Genomic DNA, 9,956 nt, shown 5'->3' on the forward strand with positions numbered 1-9,956 from the left:
CCCCCCCCGTCCTGGAGCACTGCTTTACTGCTTTATATCCAAATTTGTGTTATGTCGGGTCGCGTTATATCAGGCTAGAGGTGTATTTATAAATGGACTAAGGTAAATTCTTGGTCATCTGATTTATAGGGACCAACAAAGGTCCTATTCCATAATCTGGGAAAGGTGTAAATAAATGGTACAAAAGTCTGTAAAATTGTTACGTAAATGCTGAGAAAGTTCTGGGGCACTGGATTTGGAATGATGTGATCACTTTAAGGGGATGGAATGATTTGATTTTGGATATGTGATTACTGGATGAACCATACAAGGCTCCAGGACGCACCAGTAGTCTCCTCCCATTTTTCTGAAAATAAAGATCTGTAAAAGGCAGAATTGTCAATATCTCATAACTTTCCTATCTTTTACTAGATCCCCTGACAGCTGATTTACCTGTGTGAGCCCAGAACTGATCCCATCCCAATACATTAAAATGGATTCACCATTAATGTTTGAGGGCCAGTTAAATTCCCTGTATTCATGAAATTTAAAAGCACCTAAACCTTTGGAGTAAAATACCCTGTTATGTTACTGTATATTGCTGCTTTCTGGACAGCAATGGAATACAAAGCTAAACCATGATCTTGCGATGGCAGCTGTGCAGCACCCCACTGACTTCAGTGGGAGTCTGCGTGGCCTCTGGGGTCTACCTGTATGCAGCTCATTGCAGGTTCAGGGCCTGAAAGTATTTGGCAAATAAAAAAAGACACTAACATTAAAACAATGTGCAGAGGTTTCTTAACATCCAAAATACTTCCTACATTTGATTATTAGAGGGCCTTAGGGATCCTCCAAACCTGACACTTAGACCAATAAGCAACTCTTCCAGCAAGGTTATTTACTGGAACTTCCCATGTAAGGATGAAGCTGTTTTTAGTATTTTGAATTGTGGTGCCATATAGAGTCCACAGTGTGGGATTAGGGCCACCACACTGTACAATCAGATAACAAAAAGCTGGTCTAGGCATAACATGAGACAATAGGTGGATACAACAAATAAATGAGGGGACACAAGTGCGAAGATCATGATAAGCAGCATTTACAGCATGCCAACTGCCTAACCCTTGTCGAGTTTCTTGTAGTCATCCTGGCAGAGTTGAGTTTTAAGGAGTGATATGAAGGTGGACAATGTGTTGGCTTGCTGCTATTAGTATGGGGCTTCGTGAGTTTTTTAAATTACCTGTTTGCATACTATTACTGTTTCTACAGACTTGGATGAGATGAATGATACCTCCATACACCTCACATCTCTAGCACATAACTAACCCTCAAAACTAGTACTTAAGCACACACTACTCAGATTTTATTTTATTATACTTTTGTAAACTCAATGAGTTTCACGTTCTTGATGTTACTGATTACTAAAAGAATGGAACAGGGTTCCAGTGAAATGGGGATGAGGAAATAACAGCTTGCATGTTACACAGATCCTCATGTTACGTGAAGGGCTGGTGGTAAATTACTTGCACAAACATTTGCTTTAAAATCTTCCAGACTGAACTTGAAAAGCAGTGAAAAGGCACAATCAAGTCCTAAAGGGAAGTGTGGAAGAATAAAGGCATGACTTGATGGCTCAGCCAAGGTCAAAGTCTTAGTTTCCATAAATACTTTAACTCTGCAATTCATTTTCAGTCTCTGGAGAGAAAGATTTCTTCTTTGGAACGAATGTCAGTACTGCAAGTAAAACTACTGGTTTTAATTTTTTTTTTTTGAGAGAGAGAGAGAGAAAGAGAGAGGAAGAGAAAACACAAAGGAAACATGCAAATCACCATTAGCCTAGAAGAAAAATATAGGAGAGAACACTGGATTCGAAGGATGTACAAATAAAAGACTGAAAATGATGGCCAGTTGGGCTTTGGCATATTTTCAGAATAATATACATATTAGGTTACAGACCTTTTGTTTTCCCCAAAGACATACTGACAGTCTCCCCAAGACAGCAATGTGTTTTCATTGATCAGATACACTATCCAGTCTCCTGCTCAAACATTTAGAAGAGGCTGTGTGCACTGAATAAGCCTTCTTCCTGGTAAGCTTCCCCTTTTAAGCCCCTTCTTCTCCAGGAGGAACAAGTTGTGCAGATGTGGCTCGTTAGCTCACCACAGGCCCAGAGGAGCTCATTAGCCTCCTCCTGGCCAGTGGGAGGGCATGTCCCTTCACATACACCACCCCTCAAGATAGAAGGCTCTTCGGAGTGGGGAGGGGCTTTTGCCCGAGAAAAGAAATCAGCATTAGCATGGTCTTTGCCCAATCAGTGCCATACTCAGAAACTGTATGGTTGTTATACAAGGTATTATCTCATTATGTGAGGGTTCATGTCCCTCATGGTCTGGATCCAGCACAGGGGCACGTGATTGGTGATCAGGGAGACAGGTAATACCTGCAGGTGTTTACCGCCCATTTTATCACTGTCTCCTCTTTTTGATTAATAGAGTATGACTTTTCCCTAGAGAATAGCTTCCTACTTAAGTATAGGACTGGGTGGTCTTCTCCTTCAAAGTCCTGTGAGAGAAAAGCGCCAAGACTGGCATCCGAAGCATCTGTATGTAGTATGAATTCCTGAGATAACTCGGGGTTAAAGAGCATGGGTGCTGGGCATAGTCGTGTTATCAGTTCCCTGAATGCTTCCTCGCACTTCTCATCCCAGTTGATCTTGTTAGGGTTGTTGCCTTTTATGAGGTGTGTGAGGGGCCATGACTGAGATGAAACTGGGAATAAACCTCCAGTAATATCTGGCCAGGCCAAGAAAACATCTCACTTACCTCTTCATCTGGGGCATGGGACATGCACCTTGTTGACCAGCAGCTTCACACTGCCACCCCCTACGTGGTACCCCAAATAGGTCACTTCACCAACAGCCAACTTACATTTTGCCAGATTGGCAGTAAAACTGCTGCCTCTGTAGGGTTTTTAGCACTGACCTTAAATGCTGCAGGTGTTCTTCCCAGGTGGGACTGTAGACAACTATGTCGTCAATATAGGCTACCATGTATTGATGGTGGAGGTTTAGGATCTGATTCATTAGCTGTTGGAAGGTAGCAGCAGCCCTGTGGAGGCCGAAAGGCATGGTCTCAAATTGGAAATGCCAAAAAGGGTTGGAGAAAGTAGTTTTCTCTTGCGAGGAAGGGGACAAGGGGATCTGCCAATAACCTTTTGTCAGCTCAATGATGCTCAGGTGCTTCGCCAGTCCCAGCAATTCTAGTAACTCAACCACCCTTGGAGGTAGGCATAAAATTTTGTGATCATATTAATCTTCCTGAAATCAACGCAGAACCAAACTTTACCATCTAGTTTGGGAACGAGAAATGTGGGGCTTCTCCATTCACTTTTGGATTCTTCCCTAATCACCCCCATCTCCAGCATTGCTTATATTTCTTATTGGACCGTATCCCACATCCTTCATGACAATGGTCTAGGGCAGGGGTAGGCAACCTATGGCATGCGTGCCGAAGGCAGCACGTGAGCTGATTTTCAGTGGCACACTGCCCAGGTCCTGGCCACTGGTCCAGGGGGCTCTGCATTTTAATTTAATTTTAAATGAAGCTTCTTAAACATTTAAAAAACCTTATTTACTTTACATACAACAATAGTTTAGTTATACAGTATAGACTTAGAGAAAGAGACTTTCTAAAAACGTTAAAATGTATTACTGGCACACGAAACCTTAAATTAGAGTGAATAAATGAAGACTCGGCACACCACTTCTCAAAGGTTGCCGACCCCTGGTCTAGGGTACTCCTGGACTACCGGCCAGAGTAGTCTCTAGGTGATGCTGGACCAACCGCATTCTTGCCAGGTGGTTGCGGAACGCTGCTGCAAAGTCCCCAACTAGTTGGAGTTGCTTCTTTTGTGCAGGTGAGAGAACTTCACACCCAGATAATGTCACTGGAGCTTTGCCACTGGGCACCTGGGGCCCTAATTCTAGATCATCAGGGCTTCTCAGTCTTGATGGCCTCCCTCTTCCTCTCCTGTGGGGATCTGCAGCTGTATTGCTCAGGACACCCCTTCTCTGGGGTCAATGATTTTCACAAGGCTTATGAAGCTCCCAGGAAGTGGGGTCCCCACTTGGTCCCTATTCTCACTTGTTGCCAGGGCTTGGTTATTGACAACTTGCCAAAACAGAGCCAGTTCTGACCTATGATCATGGGATAGGCCAACTTTTCTGCCAAGGCTATGGTTATCACTGTAGAATGGGTCCCTACTGTCAGTTGTAACCGCTGGCTGAGGTAGGTTTTAACATCACAATGGATACGTAGAAGGTGGATCATGTTCTTAGGAGTGGTATCACTCCCCACCATGGAGGCCTGGACCAATAGATGGATCTATCTGCCCTCAAGAACAGCATGTTAATGGGCTGAGGTGGGCTGTCTTTTTCCTAGACTGGGGAGAGCCCATCTGTGGGGTGTTAACTGGACTGTTGTCTGTGGGTGCCACTTCAGCCGTCTGAGATCCTTGGCATTCCCCTGCGTGGCGTGGCCTTTGTGCTCAGCGTCTCTGTCCCCTTCATGCTCCATCACCACGGCCTCAACTACTTGGGTCTTTTGCGCTCCTCCAGGTGGAGCCACTTCCAACAATGTTCTCTGAGCCATTGTGCTACCATTTGGGGTCTCACCCCGTTGGGGTATCTCAGGTATGGGGCTAGAATAAGAGTCCATTGTTCTGGGGGCCACTGGACTGCCAATGCCCCCCTCTCAAACATGACTAAAAAGATTTCAGGGTCATCCTCCAGTCCCACCATGGTGAGCTTCACTGGTACTGTTGAAAGGACCACTTCAGTGGAAGCGTGGCCCCCTGGTGCCTCCTGCAGGCGTATGACTGGTACTAGCTGCTGTAGCATTTCCTTTTGGAACTCCTGCTGCTGGGTCATCAGTTCCCTCAGCCGCAATTGTTGTTGGGTGGCCTGACTTGCCACTGAGCATTCCACTGCTGCAGGAATTGCTGTTGTAACTGCTGCTGCATCTCCACCACCCATTTATACCACCGCTCCGGTTCCATCTTGCATGGAGCTGCTGGGCCTTATCTTTTCTAAGGCCTTCCCCCCCCCCCCCCCAGTTTTAAACCCCTTATATCAGGCATACCGTGCCTGCATTTTCTACCACTTGTAAGAAGGAGTGGGACTTCCATCCAGGTCTCACTGTCCTTCATTTGCCCTCTACTCCTCCACTGGCTGCACTTGGGGGAGTTCTCTGGGGCAATCGCTCCTTGGCAGAGGGCTGGTTCTTCTTCCTCCCTTCCCCTTGCAAGAGAGGAGAGTCTGGCTGGAACAGTGATCAGCCTCTCAGACAGCCCCTGGATAGGGCTTTAAAAGTTCAGTCTCTCAGTCTATTGCCCTTTCATGGGGTTTACCTCCTACCCCCATTGGCTATGATTTAGGGAGGCTCCTGAAGCTGTGTGTTCTGCAGCGATCTCCTCCTCAACAGGCCTGCCTCTGGAACTCACAGTCTCTGCATGTAGCAGCCTTTTTCCTGGTCACCACCACTTCCTATGGTAAGCTTCCCCTTTGAAGCCCCTCCTCAAGAGGAACAAACTGTTTAGGTGCACCTTGCTAGCGCAGCACAGGCCCAGAGGTGCTTGTTAGCCTCCTTCCAGCCCCTGGGAGGGCATGTCCCTTTACAATATATAAAACCTTAATCCTGACCATTTGTGGTAATTGAAAACCTCATAGCATTCACAAGCATAAAGGTATCAACTCTAGCGTCCTGACCACACACAAATTTGGGAAGTTTATGTGCTGGCTATTTAAATTCTCTTCACAATTTCAGCTGCTTACATTATTTGCCTTCCCTTATATCCTAAACAGTTGTGTAGTGCTGCTGCGCACTGTTACATAGTTACCATGTTCCATTTCAGAGATGGGTGCATTTCACTGAGAGAATGAAGTACTCCTTGTCTACAAAGTTTGTAAAGCACTTAGTGATCCTTTGGGACTAACAACGTTAGATACAAATGAGATGATAATAGGAAATCCTCAAAGTGCTTGTCACAATGTAAAAGTGCTGACGCCAAAAGGACTAGTAGTTGGGGCAACAAAATGCAATTACAGATTTGAATTCAAAACTTTCCCAAAGTTCAGAGGTGTTAGACTCCACTATTTTGATTCTGATCCATCTTTAACTCCAGATAAATATAAAATGAAAATCTAATTACACTGCCCTCCATCTGGATGCAGATTAAAGGCCCTATAGGTACATAGCTTCACGGTAACAAAGAAAGACAGAGCAGTGAAAGAAAATTGTGTAGTTATGGCTATTTGACTCTTTGGAAATGGTATCTCTGAGTGCAGCAGAACATCGGTAATTTGCACTAATGACTGGGAGAACTGTTGCAAATGACTAAATGTTGCAAATTAGCGAGCAACTGAACAAACAAAAGCGAGGATAATGTATCATAAAATGTATTTTATTTGTTTATTTAACAAGTGGAACTTGGTTTTAATTATGATACTTCATCATAAATGTGTATGTGTTCTATTTGATATTTTGTACAAGAAATGGAGTATCAGTGATATGAGTCCTCACTAGAGTGCTCCGCTATTAAATATTCACAGAGGAATGGGAGAGACTGCTGTTCTTCAGTACAGATGGCTTCAAAATGAAAACTTTAGACCCAGAATTTGAACCCTGTCCTTCAAGTTTAGGGTTGTTCAGATCTGGGGGTTTTCCCTGGCCTGTTATGAAAATATGAACCATCAGTAAGGTTCAGATCTGAATCCAGCTTCGGATTTCATCTCCCCAGTGTTTAATATTGTTAATTTCTGGACTTCTAGTTCAGGCTCCTCTGTTAACGTTCAGCCTAGCCAACAGGGTCAGGAACTTGGGCTGGCGTACAGTATCTGATCACCTGTGGAAGCAGTTGTCAGTCCACCCACCTCCGTCTCCTGTATGATAGAAAAGAGACAGATGTATATGCTTTGAAAACAGTTAAAGATTTATTAAGGAAATTGACAAAAGCAGGGATAGGGGAATGATAACTAGAATAAACAACCCAATACAAATGCAAGTGTGGCTGCCCCCAATTGGACGTGAAGCCTGGAGACTCGTACAAGCCTTAACCTTGGTTATATTTAAACTAAACACATGGAAAAAACAAACTACCCCAATACTGTATTGAGTCAGAGGAGACAACTTCATGTAAGACAAAACAGCTGATGGTGGTGTATCTTGTAGCTTGAGAGTGTGGGATCTGAATCCTGGACCTCAAACCAAACTTCGCAGCCTGACTTGGGCTATGGGAGGAAGGAGCACAGGACCGTCAGTGAAGATCTACTGGAACCAGGATTGAAGATAAAGACATCGCTGGAATCAGGATATAGGTAGGTGTTATAGTTCATGAGTGATGGTAAGTGATGTCTTCTTGGCCAATGGTGTGGGTCCAGAGTCACTGAGGAGATCCTTGGCGCCCGTGCAAATCAACGTGATACCTGGCTGCCACTCTGATGGACAGCAAGAATGCTCAGGCACGCAGCCCTTTTTATAGGCTCAGCGGCATGAACCTAGTGGTCTGAGCTGGTTCTAACTGTCCCCTAAAAATCCGTTGCTCTTTTGCCGCCACTAGTTTGAAAAGGTGTGAAAGTTCTGACAAGAAGGAGCAACAACATGGAGTCAAGTTGTCATTATGGCATGACACCATCTTGAATCATGGACTCCATTGATTTCTGTTCCATAATTAACTCATTTTATACTAATCATTACAGCACAAACATCAATTCAAACATAAACACTAATATTAGCATAATTAAACATACATTTAGGGAAAAACTTTGCAACACCTCCTAGTTCTTGGGGGAGATTTTCAAAAGCACAGATGGGAGGTAGGTCTCCAACTCCCATTGGGAATTGGGCCCCATGCTGCCCTTCACATTGATGAAAATCTCCCCTTCCATGAGCGAATTACAGACGTCACTGTGGAATTTAGCAGTTTTACTGCCTGACAGGAGTGTTTCTAGGTGACTGAGGTCTTTGAAGTGTATTGTTAAATGCAACAGAGAGCAGCATATTACAAAACATTTACTGAATGCAACACAATAGCCACTGGAAGTTTCATATCCTGCTATAGAACATATAAAGCAGGGGTGACTTATAGGTTGTTTGTAGACCATAGACTTCCACGTGGTAGGCCAAGACACCCTCAACTTTAATATGGGGTGAGGTAGGCCTCAATTCTAGCATGAAACACTCCTTCTTGAACCACTCAGCTCATGATAGAGCATCCTATGCTGGGACCTGGAGTCTTGGCTCTCACCTCCATGTTAAAGAAAAAGGTAGATGCAAATTAAATGGAATCCCTACAATCTGGAGCTAGAATGCAGCTGGTTAGGTCATCTCATCCATCTTCCTCTTCATGTAGAATTTTTCTCAGTTGTTCATTTAGTAGTATTCTGTCTAGTCTAGTATTCAGTGTGTCAAGCAATGGGGCTTCCACAAGTTCCCTCAGGAGACTGTTACCCTAACAAATAGAACTCACTGTCAAGAATTTGCCCATGATATTTCAAGTATGACCCTTGGACTCCTGCCAAGTGCCAATATTACCTTTAGGCCACTGGCAAGTTGCCAATTTGCCCTGAGCTGGGCAAATTTTGGATGCCCATTATTTAAAGGGAGAATGGAATCTGGCTGAATTTAGAATGTTTTTCTCTAAGCAAGTGCTAGGGCATCTATTTTCACTTTGGCTATGTCTACACTTACAGACCTTACAGCAGCACAGCTGTACTGGTACAGTTCTGCCCCTGTAGGGTCTCCCATGAAGCCGCTTTTTGGTAGCAAGAGAGAGCTCTCCTGCTGGCATAATTAAACGAGCAGTGTTAGCTATGTCAGCAGGAGAACCTCTCCCGCCAACATAGTGCTGTCCACACCAGCACTTTTGCCAGTGAAACTTATGTCAGGCAGGGGGTGTTTTTCACACTCCTGACCGACAAAAGTTTTACTGACAAAAGTGGTAGTGTAGACAAAGCCTTTCACTTTCCTTTGCCATGTATTTTAGTTTCTCAGTAAACCAGAAGATTTTTGTTTTCATCTGAATTCAACTAAGAGTGAAACTACATCATCAATAAAACGGTTAACTTTTGCAGTACCTGAGTAATATGGCTATTGAAATCCATTTTGGTATGGCTTTCAGAACATTTTATTTCTTTTTTATAACAAGTACATTGACTCAAACAAGTAGAATCAGGTATGTTCTGTGTCCCCTTTTATAGCAAGTTAACACTCCACTGAGTCAATTGTACCCATTTTAAAAGTTATCTAAAAACCTATTCACGTGCTATGGCATAGTCAATGCAAATGAGTTGTTGTTGCTCATTGGGTAAATCATGAGTACTTTGCAGGGACTGCCCATATATTGGTGCCAGGCATAAAAGGGGGAAGCAGAAAGACCATAAAAATAAACATTAAGATTTTGTGGACCAAGAATTTGCTTTCACCTTGTAATTACAACACTGACCAACAGCAGATTTTTATTGTTGATCATGCAAATATCACAGAAGACTGAATGACAAACAAACACAAGGGATGAGAGCCTTTATAGGAGGCAGAGCTTCTGCTGGTTAGCATAGGGGGCTACAGGTCAGGGATCTGGGTGTATTTCCTGGTTCTGTCACTAAAGTGATCTTGGACAAATATCTTAAGCTATAAAATGAAGATAACATTCACCTTTGTAGAGCACTTTGAGCACCTCACATGAAAGACTCTTAACTAAATTATTATAAAGTTGGATGTTTTTTAAATGTTGGAAATTTGAAGCAAATTAAGTGCAGCCTCAGGTTTCTGGCAAGTTGCCAAGGAGGGCCTTGGTGTGAGGTAAACCCACAGCCAGACCAGGGCTGCTAACTCATCTGCTGTGACCTTACCCCTCCAACAAAGCCTTCAGTGACTCAGCCCTCAGGCATGCTGCAGCAGTTTATCCCTTGACAGGGTCCAGGT

The sequence above is a fragment of the Mauremys reevesii genome, linkage group 4 (genome assembly GCF_016161935.1).
Source record: "Mauremys reevesii isolate NIE-2019 linkage group 4, ASM1616193v1, whole genome shotgun sequence".
NCBI classification, from domain to species: domain Eukaryota; kingdom Metazoa; phylum Chordata; order Testudines; family Geoemydidae; genus Mauremys; species Mauremys reevesii.